Genomic DNA, 16,825 nt, shown 5'->3' with positions numbered 1-16,825 from the left:
AGACGATCCTGGCCAACATGGTGAAACCCTGTCTCTACTAAAAATACAAAAATTAGCTGGGCATGGTGGTGTGCACCTGTAGTCTCAGCTACTCAGGAGGCTGAGGCAGGAGAATCGCTTGAACCCAGGAGGCAGAGGTTGCAGTGAGCCTAGATCGTGCCACTGCACTCCAGCCTGGCGACAGAGTGAGACTCCATCTCAAAAAAAAAAAAAGAAAGAAAGAAAGAAAGAGAAAAACCTGAGACTGGGTAATTTATAAAGAAAAGAGATTTAATTGGCTCACAGTCCTGCAGGCTGTACAGGAAGTGAAGCATAGTATCGGTATCTACTTCTGGTGAGAGTCTCAGGAAGCTTCCAATCATAGTAGAAGGCAAAGGGGGAGCAGGAACATCACATGGGGGAGCAGGTACCTCACATGGCAAGAGCAGGAGTGAGAGTGGGGGAGAGGTGCTGCACATTTAAACAACCCGATCTCATGAGAACTTACTCACTATCGTGAGGACAGCACCAACAGGATGGCGCTAACCCATTCATGGGAAGTCCATCCACCCCCATGATCCAATCATCTCCCACCAGGCCCCACCTCCAACAGTGGGGATGACATTTCAACATGAGATTTGGGGAGACAAGTATCCAAACTGTATTACTCCATTCTCACACTGCTATGAAGAATCGCCCAAGACTGGGTAATTTATAAAGAAAAGAGGTTTAATTGACTCACAGTTCAGCATGGTTGAGGAGGCCTCAGGAAACTTACAATCATGGCAGAAGGCAAAGGGGAAGCAAGGCACCTTGTGATTCACAAGTCGGGAGGAAGAAGTGACAAGTGAAAAGGGAAGCGCTTCTTATAAAACCATCAGATCTCGTGAGAACTCACTATCATGAGAACAGCATGGGAGAAACTACCCTCATGCTGCAGTTACCCCGACCTGGTCTCTCCTTTGACATGTGAGGATTACGGAGATTACCATTCAAGATGAGATTTGGGTGGGGACACAAAGTTTAACCATATCACAAACTATGTCAAAGGTGAATCCTAGTATTGATGAGATATGATATTTAAATAGAAAATAGTCTCTTTTTGTCTATGCTACCAAAAGACTGAGGAGGCCTTTGGGCAGGATGGTGGTCTTTCCTAGGCCCCTGAACCCACGATGTGTTGGAGCCTAGGGTTTTATTTGCAATACCTGGCATGTTGATTGAGCAAGGGCTTTGCAGTCTGAGAGGAGTGTATCAGCATTGTATCTTTTTTTTTTCTGAGACGAGTCTCCCTCCGCTGCCCAGGCTGGAGTGCGGTGGCTCGATCTCAGCTCACTGCAAGCTCCGCCTCCCGGGTTCCCGCCATTCTCCTGCCTCAGCCTCCGGAGTAGCTGGGACTACAGGCGCCGCCACCACACCCGGCTAATTTTTTGTAGTTTTAGTAGAGACGGGGTTTCACCGTGTTAGCCAGAATGGTCTCGATCTCCTGACAAAGTGATCCGCCCTCCTCGGCCTCCCAAAGTGCTGGAATTACAGGCGTGAGCCACCGCACCCGGCTGCATTATATCTTTAATTCTCAGAATCTCCATTTCTTTGTGAAGATGGGACAATAAAATCATCCTTCCAGGACTTTATGTGAGGATCCAGTGAGATAATCTAGGGGAAGATTCCTGTCTCACCACTCAGTACTTAGGACACAGGTATGAGTTTCTCCTTCCCTTCCCCATGTCTCCTTGCCTCCTTCAAAAGCTCACCATGAAAAGGTGAAAAAGAACTGAGAGTAGATCATGACCTCAGAAATTTTAAATTCAGAAAACTTCTTAGGATGCTAAATAGAATCCTGTAGGTCTCATCACTCTTGGGTATTGTGTTGGTTTCCTGCTGCTGCTGTCATAAATTACTGTATTAGTGTTTAAAAACAACACATATCTGGCCAGGCATGGTGGCTCACACCTGTTATCCCAGCATTTTGGGAGGCCGAGGTGGGCAGATCACTTGAGCCAGGAGTTTGAGGCTAGCCTGGCCAACTTGGTGAAACCGTCTCTCCTAAAATATACAAAAATTAGCCAGGCATGGTGGTGTACACCTGTGATCCCAGCTACTCGGGAGCCTGAGACGGGAGAATCACCTGAACCTGGGAGGCGGAGGTTACAGTGAGCCAAGATCGTGTCACTGCCCTCCAGCCTTGGTGACAGAATGAGACACTATCTCCAAAACAAAACAAAACAAAAAGAACCCCACACATTTATTATCAAACAGGTCTTGGGGACAGAAGTCCAGGCCATGTTCATTTCTGGAGGCTCTAGGGGAGACGCTCTCCTCTGTGTTTCCAACTTCTCCACGCAGCCTGCATTCCTTGGCTTGTGGCCCTTTTCTCCATTTCGAAGGCCAGCAGTGCTGCCTCTCTTTGTGCCTTTCTTTCATAGTCATAACCCTCTGGCTGATTCTGACTCCTTCTGTCTTTCTGTTTTCATTTTTAAAGATTTTAAGGATGTTTACATTGGGCCTAGCTGGATAATTCAAGATAGTCTTCCTAATTTAAGTCATCTGAGTGGCATCCTTAATTCATCTGCAGCCTTAACTCCCCTCTACCGTGTACCCTAACATAGTCACAGCTTCCAGAGATTAGGACGTGGACATTTTGGAAGCCATTGTTCAGTCTATTACAAGTATTAAAAAAAAAAAACCCTATATATCTCCCTTGCTTCTTGTTTGATTGAAAATGTATTGTGTATGGATTTTTAAAATTCCCTTATTTGAATACTTATCATTTCAACCGATGCCTCTGTCGTAGCACTTGTGCATTACGTAGAAATGTTCTATTTATTTTACGTGTCTGTTTACCCCCTAATACATATGCTTCTAGAGGGAATGTATTGTATTCGTCTTAGAATTCTCTGAACACAGCACAACGCCTAGTGCAAAACAGACACTTGAGAAGTGATTATGGGCTGAAACTGAATGAACTTGGTTGATTTTGTAGCAATTTCTTATTTTATCCTCTTTTAAACTTTCACAAATAATTTCCAAAACCTGAGTGCCTTTGATATCAAAAACGTATAGTCTTTCATTTTATATAACAATTTATATAACAATTGTCTCACATATACTGAGAAGTAAATGATTTGTTTCATTCAGCTTAGTGGAAATTCACACAAGAAATGCAGAAAAATGAAAATAATAAAGTTATTTTTAGGTTATTCAAAAGAGAATGAAGGTCTGAGAAGTTTCTTAATATATGTAAGTAGGATTTTATTGCAAAGGGAATTAGACGTTATTTTCCTGGGAAGCTTTGGTTCTACTAACAATGAAGCATTTATACAATGCATAATCCATGAATGTGAGTCGGTTATCTCTTATTACACAACTTTCTATTGTATTTAGTGTATATCAGTATCTATATCAGTACAAGTGATCCAGTTTTTGGTGAAAGTCAAACGAATATTTTGTTGCATGATTCTGTAAATTTGACAATATGCAGATTTCTGGGTGAACGTCTGCTGCTTCTGTTACTTTCGTTTCTTTATTCTTATTTCTCTGAGTAGAGTCATCTGAGTATAGATGAGTGAATTAAAGCAGTCCTTTGACTCATTTTCGGATCATCCGTTAAAACTGATTTTTGGGGCCAGGCATGGTGTCTCATGCCTGTAACCCCAGCACTTTGGGAGGCCAGTATGGGATGATCACTTGAGGCCAGGAATTTGAGACCAGCCTGGACAACATTGTGAGACTCTGTCTCTACAAAAAATTTTTTTAAAACTAGCTGACTGTGGTGGCACATGCTTGTAGTCCTAGCTACCTGGGAGTCTGAGATGGGAGTATCATATGAGACCAGGAGATCAAGGCTGAGCTATGATCACACCACTGTACTCGAGCCTGAATAACAGAGTGAGACCCTGTTCCCCCTCCCCAAAAATCAAGAACACAAAAAACTGATTTTTTTTTTTTTTTTGGCCAATCTAAGAGATGATCCACTAATTGGTCCACTTACCACATACTTTTAGATTTGATACCTTTCATTAATAGCCTTTTCTTTACTTTCCACTCCTAACTTTTCTTCCATTGTTTTTTGTTTGTTTTCATTGATTTTTCTGCTCCTAACAATCAACATTCTTCGTTTCTACAATCCTTGCCAAAGTAGCATTCCCTTCCCCTTGGGAAAAGTAGGCATAGATCTGCCTCTAAATCAAAGGCTTCAAGGACCAAAGGTAACCTCTTCATAAGAAGAGGGAAATTTGGACACAGATGACACAGAGAGGAGAATGCCACAGGATAAAGGAGGCAGAGACTGGACTGATGCGTCTACAAGCCAGGGCTACTGGCAACCATGAGAAGCTAGGAGAGAAGCAGGTAACAGATTCTCCCCCAGTCTCCAGGAGGAACCAACCCTGCCAATACCTTGACTTTTGACTTCTTTTTTTTTTTTTTTTTTTGAGACGGAGTCTCGCTCTGTCGCCCAGGCTGGAGTGCAGTGGCCGGATCTCAGCTCACTGCAAGCTCCGCCTCCCGGGTTCCCGCCATTCTCCTGTCTCAGCCTCCCGAGTAGCTGGGACTACAGGCGCCGCCACCTCGCCCGGCTAGTTTTTTTTTTTGTATATTTTTAGTAGAGACGGGGTTTCACCGGGTTAGCCAGGATGGTCTCGATCTCCTGACTTCGTGATCCGCCCGTCTCAGCCTCCCAAAGTGCTGGGATTACAGGTGTGAGCCACCGCGCCCGGCCAACTTTTGACTTCTTGACTTCAGACCATAAGAGAAGAAGTTCCTGCTGTTTGAAGCCACCCAGTTTTTGGTCATTCCCTATGGCAGTGCTGGGAAACTAAATGCAGCTCACTTCACACACTGTTTTAAAAATATTTGACATGGTTGCCAACAGCTAAAATTTGGAAGACTTCATATAAAAATAGAGATTTCTCTTCAAAGCATCCCAAATTATGAGCCCTCATATTATTGTGGCCCCTGCCTAGACCTCCTATTTATTTTCTCTGTATGGAGCAGAATTGCCATGTTCCCCTAGGCCTGCAGGAAGGTGGGGGACAGCTACCTTTTAATTTTTTTTCTTTTTGTATCTTAACGGTAAACCTATCCCAACACCATTTATTAAGCAACCCGACAAATCTGCACAGATATGCTTTTTATCTTCTACTATATGCTCATACAACACTTGAGTCTATTTTGGGCCTTTCTATTCTGATGCTCTAATCTGTCTAAAGAGTCTCTCATCACACTGCACAGTTGGACTTACGACAGTTTAAAAATATGATGTTAAATCTCATCGAACTAGTAGGTGACCAGAGTTCCTTTAACACTCAAATTCTATCAATTAGGATGAGTGAGCTTAACAGCAGTGAATACAGATTCTGTTTAATAGACTTAAAAAGGTGACTCCAGCCGCTTAAATCGGGCTCCCCACGGAAAATGTCAGCCATTGGTTTTCTGACCACGAGTTGGTTTTCCACTTCCGATTTCTTTTGTCTGATAAAAATAATTTGAGTAAGAGCCATATGATTATTTTTGCAATGGTGAATATCACTTATCTGAAAAAAATGAGGCATTAAAATATGGAAGACTTTTCTCAGTCTTGTACACTTCATTAAAATGCATATGAATGTCCTTTTTCTTGAAGAACAGTGTCACCTTCTTGAATTTTGTGTGTGTAAAATGTGAATTAGTAGAAAAAGGAATAACTAAGAGAATGATGTCTGTAGAATCCATAAAGGTGTGCTTAAACTGATTAGCTTATAATACTTTGAAAATCCTTTTATTAAATTTTTCATAGTTAAAAAAATGATTATAGATTCACAGGAGGTTTTCCAAAGAAATGAATAGGAAGGTCTTCTGAACCCTTCCCCCAGCCTCTCCCAGTGTTTACATTGAATGTAAGTACACCAGTGCCATTCATAGAATTTATTTGGATTTCTCCTATATATATATATTTATTTGTATGTTCGTGATGGTTAATTTTAGGTGTCAACTTGACTGGGTTAAGGGTTATCCAGATAGCTGGTAAAGTATTATTTCTGGGTAGGTTTGAGAGGATGTTTCTGGAAGAGACCGGCCTTTGAATCAAAGGACTGAGTAAGGAAGAACTGCACTCACCAATGTGGGTGGGCACCATCCAATCTGCTGAGGACCCAGGTAGAACAAAAAGGCAGAGAGAAACTGAATTCATCTCTCTCTTTCCCGGCGCTCGGACGCCTACTTCTCCTGCCCTCGGACAGCAGACTTCTAGTTCTGCCACCTTTGGGACTTGCACCAGTGGCCCCCTGGATTCTCAGGCCGTCTGCCTCAAACTAAGAATTATACCATCAGTCTCCCTGCTTCTCAGGCCTTCAGATTTGAACTGAGCCATGCTACCTGCTTCCCTGGTTCTGCAGCTTGTACAAAACCTATTGTGGGACTTCTTAGTCTCCATAATCATATGGATCAATTCCTCTCATAAATTTCCTCTCTTTCTCTCTCTTTCTCTCTCTCTCTGTCTGTCTGCAAACCAGGAAGCAGTCCCTCACCAGACACCAGATCTTCAGGGGCCTTGATCTTGGACCTTCCACCCTCCAGAACTTTGAGAAACAAATGTGTGTTACTTAAAGGGCCAGCCTATGTTAATTATTTTTTTATTTTTTATTTTTTCTGAAACGCATATTTGCTCTGTCGCCAGGCTGGAGTGCAGTGATATGATCTCAGCTCACTGCAACCTCTGCCTCCCAGGTTCAAGTGATTCTCCTGCCTCAGTCTCCTGAGTAGCTGGTACTACAGGTGTGCGCCAACACGCCCAGCTAATATTTGTATTTTTAGTAGAGACAGGGTTTCACTATGGATGATCTTAATCTCTTGACCTTGTGATCCGCCCGCCTCGGACTCCCAAAGTGCTGGGATTATGTTAACTTTTTTATAGCATCCTGAAGTAAGATACATTTAGCATGAATGCTTGTTTATTGTCCTGTGTCACTTTCTGTTTTTTTGCACTTCAATTTCTCCCTTCTTTTGTCTTTCCACATTTTTTTCCTTTATGTATCCATAACTTGTACCCATTCTTTGCACTCAATTTTGCTTTCTTTTAACATTTACATATACATGTACCTCTTTTTTCTCTCTCTCTTTCTTTCTCTCTTTCTTTCTCTCTTTCTCTCTCTCTCTCTCTTTCTTTCTTTTTGTCTCTGTTGCCCAGGCTGGAGTGCAGTGGCATGATCTTGGCTCACTGCAACCTCCGCCTCCTGGGTTCAAGGGCTGGGATTACAGGTGTGAGCCACTGCACCCGGCAGGAGTAATTTTATTTGTGAAAATTACTTCTGTAAAATGCAGATTCCTCTTTTGAAACATGCTGTAATTAGCTACATGTTAACTGTCAAAATATTCCTTCACATTTTTGAGGTTCCTTTCTTCCAAATAGACCCAGCATTAATTTTGAACACTCCTCTGGTGACTCTTCCAGGAGGCAATTTTGCTTTTTCTTACATTATTTCTAACTAGGTAATTTATTTTATTTATTTATTTATTTTTATTATACTTTAAGTTCTAGGGTACATGTGCACAATGTGCAGGTTTGTTACATATGTATACATGTGCCATGTTGGTGTGCTGCACCCATTAACTCGTCATTTACATTAGGTATATCTCCTAATGCTATCCCTGCCCCCTCCCCTAACTAGGTAATTTATTTCAAAAAGTGTGGGCCTTGCAAATAGCAGGCAAGAGGCACTGATGCTGTGTCTGTAGGGAATCCCAAGGGTAATCTCATGTCTTAAAAAGTATTCCAACATCATGGTTGCAAACTCTTTTTGGATAGGTTCTCCACACTTGCTACCCCCAGAGACTGTTCGGCTTTTGAGTTTCTCAGACCTCAAATGGCCTGGAGGTGAGTACTGATGGAGAGCTGCAGCAAGGAGCTTAAAACTTTCTGTGTCTTTGGAAGAATGTCTGCAGAGAAGCTGGGTTAAACTCAAGCCAAAGGTCCAGTCAGCCCAGGCCTGAAACAAAAAAGTCCTCACAGGGATTTTAGCCTTGAAGGCAATCTTTTCAGGCAGTCATAGACAGTTTAGTAAAAATGAAGAGGCTGTTAAACTCACTGGCGTGTTTCCTAAGGGTTCCTTGGCCATGCAATGATTCTGTTTTGGATGAAAGGCAAGTGTTCTCCAGTATTTAAATTAGGCTGACCTCCCAGAGTAAGCTGCAGATGAAGGCATTTTAGGAAATTTCATTAAAGTAGGAATTAACTTGAGGTTCATGATAGGGTTGAGGCATTTATGAAACCACGTTCATATACATGCTACAAAATTTGCAGTTTTCTGGGATAAGGAGCATATGACTTCTAAGAAAAATAATAATTAACTCGCTTTTCAAATTGAAATCCACAGTTATGTTTTTAAGGGATATGCAATATAAATGAGAATATTTTAACATTGTGTTTATTTGTATAATAATTGGATGTTGAGTTAATATTCAAATACTTGAATAATTTATTTGGATAATGTTTAAAAGCCCACAGTCTTGTTCATGATTATCTGGGTGACCTTTTTATGTCCCAGTACTACTATTCAGTTTTAGCCTCTGTGTTTTTTATTTTTATTTTTTTGAGACAGTCTTGCACTGTCACCCAGGTTAGAGCTCAGATACCATCACCACTCACTGAATCTCCCAGGTGCAAGTTGTCCTCCCACCTCAGCCTCCCGAGTAGCTGGGACCACAGGCACATGCCACCACTCTTGGCTAATTTTTAAATTTTTTTTTGTAGAGATGGGGTCTCGCTATGTTGCTCAGGCTGACCTCAAACTCCTGGTCTCAAGTGATTCTCCCAATTCATCCTCCCAAAGTGCTAGGACTGCAGGTGTCAGCCACCACCCTAGGCCCTGTGTTTGTTTTTTTTTTTTTTGGTGTGGCGGGGGCGGATAAGGAATCTCGCTCTGTCACCCAGGCTGGAGTGCAGTGGTGTGATCTGGGCTCACTGCAACCTCTGCCTCCCGGGTTCAAGCGATTCTCCTGCCTTAGTTTCCCCAGGACCTGGGATTACAGGCATGCGCCACCACGCCCGGCTAATTTTTTGTAGTTTTAGTAGAGACGGGGTTTCACCATGTTGGTCAGACTGGTCTTGAACTCCTGACCTCGTGATCCGCCCGCCTCGGCCTCCCAAATTGCAGGGATTACAGGCATGAATGACCATGCCCAGGCTTTTTGTGTTTGTATTTTTAAACAATGGAACTGATGCTCACCGATCATTTAAAGTGATGCTATGTAACTTGAAGGTAGTATTTCCCACACTGGGTATAGAGAACAGCAGTACTCTACGTTGGCCTGTGAATTCTCAAGTATGAAAAAAACTGCTCTAGAGATTGATTAATTAGCTCAATAGTTGTTTTAAAAGTTGACTGTGTCACCCAAATTGTTTCTATTATTGAAACACAAACATGAACAAAGTCCAGTCTTTGTTCTCAGGGAATTTATGTTCTAATGAGGCAGAGGGATGAAAACCCGATGTCTGCGATATAGCAGTTCCCCTCTATTCTCGAGGGAGACGTTCCAAGACCCCCAGTGAATGCCTGCAACTGTGGATAGTAGCCAACCACATATATGCTATGTTTTCTCCTATAATACATTACATACTTATGGAAAAGTTTAAGTTATAAATTAGGCACAGTAAAGGATGAACAATAACTAAAAGTAAAATGGAACAATTCTAACAGTATGCTGTAATAAAAGTTATGTTAATGTGTTTCCAAAATATCTCACTGTACTACATCACCTGTTTTTGGACCAGGGTTGACTGCAAGTAACTGAAACTGAGGGAAGCAGCGCCATGGATAAGGGGAGACTACTATATTTGGGAATTATGGCAGGGGATTGAGGAAATCCAGAAATGAACTATGAAGGAGGGTCATCTGCTCAGTTTAGGGTGGGCAGAGAGAGACGTGGGAGGGCTTCTCCTAGATTCTCCTACAAGTGTTACTAGCATGAGCTGAGAGTGATGCATAGGTGAGTGGGTCAGAGCGGAGCGGGCATGGGGGAGAGAAGAACTGCATGCAAAGCCACAGAGGCAGGAAGAGCCCGGTGCACTGGGAAAATTGCAAGGGATTCTGTTTGTTTTTTTGACAGAGTCTTGCGTCGTCACCTAGGCTGGAGTACAGTGGCTCAATCTCAGCTCATTGCAACTTCCACCTCTTGGGTTCAAGCAATTCTGATGACTCAGTCTCCCAACATAGCTAGGATTACAGGTGTGAACCACCATGCCTAATTTTTTTTTTTTTTTAAGTAAAGACAGGGTTTCGCCATGTTGCCCAGGCTGATCTCGAACTCCTGGCCTTAAGTAATCTGACTGCCTTTGCCTCCCAAAGAACTGGGATTACAAGTGTGAGCCACTGCGCCCGGCCATCAGGGATTCTATTTGGATGAAATCTAGGGAAGGTTGTGTAGGGAAATTGGGAGGGAAAGTGGAAGACAAAGCCAAGGGCCGGATGATGAAGGATTGAAGTTTGTAAATGGTGGAGCACTGATGAATAATCTCAGGCACAAGACTGGCAGGGTCAAAGTTTTTATTTTATTTATTTATTTTTTTGTGATGGAGTCTCACTCTGTTGCCCAGGCAACAGAGTGCAGTGGCGTGATCTCAGCTCACTGCAACCTCCGCCTCCCGGGTTCAAGCGATTCTTTTGCTTCAGTAGCTCGGACTCCAGGCACGTTCCACCACACCCGGCTAATTTTCTTTGTATTTTTTGTAGAGACGAGGTTTCACTGTGTTAACCAGGATGGTCTCGATCTCCTGACCTCGTGATCTGCCCGCTTTGGCCTCCCAAAGTGTTGGGATTACAGGCGTGAGCCACCGCACCCGGCCTTAGGGTCAAATTTTTAATCTAGGAAGATAATTTAGAGCAATATGGAAGATGGATTCTTGAGTCATGAAGATGAGTTAAGAAATTGTTATTTGTTTTTAAATGTTTTCACGGATAATACAATAAAATAGAAATAAATATTCTTGTGAGAAATGGGGAGATGGAGGGATGGGAGTTGATAATTGGTGTGAAATCAGCGAACACAAAAAAGGAGTGCTTTTAGGACACAGCTGAGTCAGCTTGTCTTGATTTCAAGTCTTTTATTGGGGTTCCGGATCAAAATTAAGTTCAGCTGTGACTGATTGACGCACCAAGTAACAAATCCTAAACAAGAGCCACTTTCCCATGAATGTAGGTTTGTCTAGGGCTCCATGGTTGCCCCATACCATCCTTGGAGACCCAGATTTTTCTATTTTGTTACTTCAGCATCCTCAGCACAGCCTCTACATTACAGGCAGGATGGCTGTTCCAGCTCCACCTTCATATGCTCAGCCTGGAGGACGAGAGTGGAGGGGGCCTACCTCCTGTCTTGAAGGCCCTCTCCCAGCCTTAGTACATCCCACTTCCACTTAAACCCTGTGCTCTAGCATTTAGCCTAAAGGTCATACTTACCTACAAGCAAGGTTGCAAAGCACAGTTTTAATTCTGGGTGTCTATACACCCAGCTAAAATATAGGAGCTGCATTACATTTTTCTAACTGACAAATCATTATTATATGCATTTCTGGGGTACAATGTGTTGTTCTGATATATGTATATGATTTGGCACGATTAAATCAAACCAATTCACATATCCATCACCTTGATTACTGATTTTTTTTTTTTACAGTGAGACATTTGAAATGTACTCTCTTAGGTATTTTGAAATAGATAATACATTATTATTGACTATAATCAGCCTGTTGTCCAATAGATCTCAAAACTTATTCCTCCTTTCTATCTGAAACTTTGTACCCTTTGATGGGACATGAGGAACAAATGGCAGTTTTTATCACAGGCCCTCAGTAGCATTTAAATTTGTTTTATTTTTATTTTATTTTATTTTATTTTTATTTTATTTGAGACTGAGTTTTGCTCCTGTTGCCCAGGCGGGAGTACAATGGCGTGATCTCGGCTCACTGCAACCTGCAGCTCCCTGGTTCAAGTGATTCTCCTGCCTCAGCCTCCTGAGTAGCTGGGATTATAGGCATGCGCCACCACACTTGGCTAATTTTGTGCTTTTAGTAGAGACAGGGTTTCACCGTGTTGGCCAGGCTGCTCTCGAATTCCTGACCTCAGGTGATCCACCTACCTCAGCCTCCCAAAGTGCTGGGATTACAGGTGTGAGCCACCTTAACTGGCACATTTAAATTTTAAAAAAGAATAGGCCTTGTGTATATCTTGGCTATGTTTATCACTAGATCTTTCATCATTTTTGCTGCTGTTGCAGAAGTGAGTCTCTTCTTCCATCATCTTTTTTTTTTTTTTTTTTTTTTTTTTTTTTTTGAGACAGAGTCTCACTCTGTTGCCTGGACTGGAGTGCAGTGGCACGATCTCAACTCACTGCAACCTCCGCCTCCCAGGTTCAAGTGATTCTCCTGCCTTAGCCTCCCGAGTAACTGGGATTACAGTCATGTGCCACCATGTCTGGCTAATTTTTGTGTTTTTAGTAGAGATGGGGTTTCAGCATGTTGGTCAGGCTGGTCTCCAACTCCTGACCTCAAGTGATCTGCCCGCCTTGGCCTCCCAAAGTGCTGGGATTACAGGTGTGAGCCACCTCTTCGGCCCATCATCTTTTTTAACTTGGTGGTGTTTACTTGTGGGTAAGTGAGTTTTAAAAAAATTAATTCTATGTCTTTTCTTATTGTTTGTGATAATTTTTAGTCAATTCTCTAGGTTTTCTTTGTATACAAGCCCATCATCAGAAGATAATTTTGAATGTACTTTATTTTAAATGTTTATATTTTATATCTCATTCACTTGCCTACTTTCATTGGTTAATAACTCCAGGACAATTTTAATAATATTTATACTACTGATATCCTTGCTTCTTTTTTTATGCTTTATTTTTTAATTGGCAAATTAAAATTATATATATTTATAGTATACACGTTTTGAAATATGTACACATTGTGGAATGATTAAATTGAGCTAATTAATATATAATTTAGTTACATACTTTTTTTTTTTTTTTTTTGAGACGGAGTCTCACTCTGTCGCCCAGGCTGGAGTGCGGTGGCCGGATCTCGGCTCACTGCAAGCTCCGCCTCCCAGGTTTACACCATTCTTCTGCCTCAGCCTCCCAAGTAGCTGGGACTACAGGTGCCCGCCACCTCGCCCGGCTAGTTTTTTGTATTTTTTAGTAGAGAGGGGGTTTCACTGTGTTAGCCAGGATGGTCTCAATCTCCTGACCTCGTGATCCGCCCGTCTCGGCCTCCCAAAGTGCTGGGATTACAGGCTTGAGCCACCGCGCCCGGCCCTACATACTTATTTTTTATGGTGAAAACATTAAAATCTATTCTCAGCCGGGTGCAGTGGCTCACGACTGTAATCCCAGCACTTTGGGAGACTGAGGCAGGCAGATCACCTGAGGTCAGGGGTTCAAGACCAGCCTGGCCAACATGGTGAAACCCTGTCTCTACTAAAAATACAAAAATTAGCCAGGCGTGGTGGTGTGCACCTGTAATCCCAGCTACTCAGGAGGCTGAGGAAGGAGAATCGCTGGAACCTGTGGGGCAGAGGCTGTAGTGAGCCGATATTGTACCACTGCACTCCAGCCTGGGCAACAGAGCAAGACTCCGTCTCAAAAAAGAAAAAAATCTATTCTTTTAGCAATTTTCAAGTATACAGTATCTTGTTAATAACTATAGTCATCGTGTTGAACAATAGATATCTTGAACTTATCCCTTCCAACTGAAATTTTATATCCTTTGACTAATATCTCCCCAACTCCCTACTCTCCCCAGCCCCTGGTAACCACCATTCTTCCTCTGCTTCTATGAGTTCCACTCTTTTAGATTCCACATATAAGTGAGATCATGTGATATTTGTCTTTCTTTGCCTGACTTATTTCCCTCAGCATAATGTCTCCAGGTTCATCCACGTTGTCACAAATGACAGAATTTCCTTCTCCTTAAAGGTTGAATAGTATTCCATTGTGTGTATATGCTACATTTAAAAAAATCCAACTGGGTGTGGTGGCTCATGCCTGTAGTCACAGCACTTTGGGAGGCTGAGGTGGGTGGATTATATGAGGTCAGGGGTTCGAGACCAGCCTGGCCAACGTGAGGAAACCCTGTCTCTACTAAAAATACAAAAATTAGCTGGGCCTGGTAGTGCACACCTGTAATCCCAGCTACTTGGGAGGCTGAGGCAGGAGAATTGCTTGAACTCGGGAGGCAGAGGTTGCAGTGAGATGTGATCGTGTCATTGCACTCCAGCCTGGGTGACAAGAGTGAAACTCTGTCTCTAAATAAATAAATCAATAATCCATTCCTCTGTTTTTGGACACTTAGATTGATTCCACATCTTAACTATTGTGAATACTGCTGCAGTGAACTTGGGGGTGCAGACATCTCTATGACAGATTGATATGGATGTAAACCCAGTAGTGGGATTGCTGGATCACATGGTAGCTCTAATTTTAAATTTAATTTTTTAAAGAGCTTCCATACTGTTTTCCATAATGGCTATGCTAATTTACATTCCCATTAACAGTGTTCAAGAGTTCCCCTTTCTCTGCATCCTTGCCAACGTTTATCTTTTGATTTTCAAGTAATAGCCCTTCTTACAGGTGTGAGATGGTATCTCATTGTGGTTCTAACTTGGAGTTCTCTGATGATTAGTGAGATTGGGCATTTTTCATACACCTGTTGGCCATTTCTATGTCTTCCTTTGAAAAATGTCTATTCAGGACCTCTGCCCATTTTCTAAGGAGCTGGTGTTATTGCTCTGAGTTGCTTGAGTTCCTACCTTGTTCTTCATTCCCACCTTGTTAGTGGGTCTTAAGGTCAGAGAAATAATGTGCTAGATGACCAGACGCAAAAGTGCATGAAGTCAAGGGGATATGTTGACTCCTTTAATCCTTACAGGACTGTCGAGGAAACAGGCACAGAGAGGTTCAGAACTCCTTCAGGGTCACATAGCTAGTGAGGGAGAGCTAGGATTTGAACACACATTCCTAACTCCGTTATTGCTAACACCCCTTGTCTTGAAGTGCAAAGTATGTGGTCTTAACTACCATTATCACCTTGATCTGAAGAGAATGTAAACAGCTTAATTTTCTCTTCTTGATTGTAAGAATAATCTTTCCACAGGAACTGATTCTAACTCCCAAATATCTCCCCCTTGCATTTGCTTATTTCTCTGTCAGTCATCGGGTAACACTGCAGTCCAGGCTACCATTATTTCTGACCAGGATTGCTACAGAACCCTCTCACCCATCCTACCTCCAATCCTGCCTCTTCCCATCCTTTCTCCAGGGTGCAGACAGTCATCTTGCTAGCCTGATTTAATTTGCCTAATTAATCAAGCACCAACAGACAATCAATAAATAATTATGAAATGAATGAATGAATGAATGAAATGTAAGGCTTCATTGGCCATATTCCCTCCATGTAAGCAGTGCATGAATGAACCCTACCACATTCCACGCTCTCATTTTTCCCCCAGCTGCCTTTATTCACAGATCCCTCTTTTAAGCAGTTAATTTTTTCAATATTTTTTTCAATCCATCAAGTGATGCAGTGTGACTTAAAAAGTACAATAAAGAGTAATATTAATAGTGTGGCTTAACTGGGTGAGGCTACTTCATACTCTTCCTTTTCAAATTGCACTACAATTTTAAGTAAATGACTATTCTTAATACTGGTTTTAATTTCACATGGTGAGATCAAAGCTGTAATTTTTTCCTCTCCATTTTGTTGCTTAGCTAATGTCTGTGAACTTTCACCACGACCGTCATCACCATTGCCCTCAGCATCCTCCTCGCTGTAGTCATTGCGTGTGACAGCGAAAGGTTCAAGAATCTGACTCCTGAACCCTTGGCACCGTGCCCAGAACCTCTCCAGTTCACTCACTGTTCGGGGTTGAATATTTCTCTTCCCCTGAATTCACATACTCAATCTCTAACTCTTAACGTGACTGTATTTGGAGATAGGATTTTTAGGGAGGAAATTAAGGTCAAATTAAGTCGTAAGGGTGGGACTCTAATCTGATAGGATGACTCTCCTTAAGAGAAGAAAAAAAGGCCAGGTGAGGTGGCTCACACCTGTAATCCTAGCACTTTGGGAGGCTGAGGCTGGCAGATCACCTGAGGTCAGGAGTTCGAGACCAGTCCAGCCAACATGGCAAAAGCCCGTCTCTACTAAAAATACAAAAAATAGCCAGGCGTGGTGGTGCACACCTGTAATCCTAGCTACTCAGGAGGCTGAAGCAGGAGAATCGCTTGAACCCTGGAGGTGAGCTGAGATCGTGCCACTGCACTCCAGCCTGGGCAACAGAGTGAGACTCTGTCTCAAAAAAAAAAAAAAAAGAAAAGAAAAAGAGAAGAAAAGATTACCAGAGTCTGCTCGCACCCTCTGGTGTACTCTCATGCTCTCCCCACCTCTCTCTTTCTCTCCGTCCCGCTTCCACCCCCCCTCTGTGCAAGCTCAGAGGAAAGGCCATATGAGGACACAGTAAGAAGGCAGCTGTCTGCAAACCACAAAAAGAGGCCTCACCAGAAACCAACCCCGGCACTTTGATCTGGGACTTCCAGCTTCCAGATCTGTGTGAAAATGAATGTCCAGCCACCAGTCTGTGGTTTTTTGTTATAGCAGCCAGAATAGACTAAGGCACTCATGGTGCTGGGAAGATCAGTAATCCAGCATCTTTCCCTTTCTTTCCGTCTTCCTAGGACCCAGGGCTGTTCCCTGTAGCCTGGCATTGTAATTGCTGGGCTTGAAGGGGAGGAAAGGGACAAGAAGACAAAAGTGATGCCTGGATATCCAGCACCTGGAGACTTTGGGCTTTCCAATATTGAAGAGGGGAGAAGGTTAAGTTAATGGAGG

At 42.7% G+C, this 16,825-nt stretch overlaps 1 protein-coding gene across 1 annotated transcript in view; it reads left to right on the top strand.

The window, feature by feature from the left end:
* The window catches only part of LOC105476945 (suppressor of cytokine signaling 6), a 122,269-nt gene that overhangs the window by 97,033 nt on the left and 8,411 nt on the right, over window positions 1–16,825 (top strand). The window lies entirely within an intron of this gene.

This window comes from Macaca nemestrina, chromosome 19 (genome assembly GCF_043159975.1).
Source record: "Macaca nemestrina isolate mMacNem1 chromosome 19, mMacNem.hap1, whole genome shotgun sequence".
NCBI classification, from domain to species: domain Eukaryota; kingdom Metazoa; phylum Chordata; class Mammalia; order Primates; family Cercopithecidae; genus Macaca; species Macaca nemestrina.
Note: the sequence above shows the minus strand (reverse complement) of the source record. Positions and strands in the feature narration are given on the sequence as shown.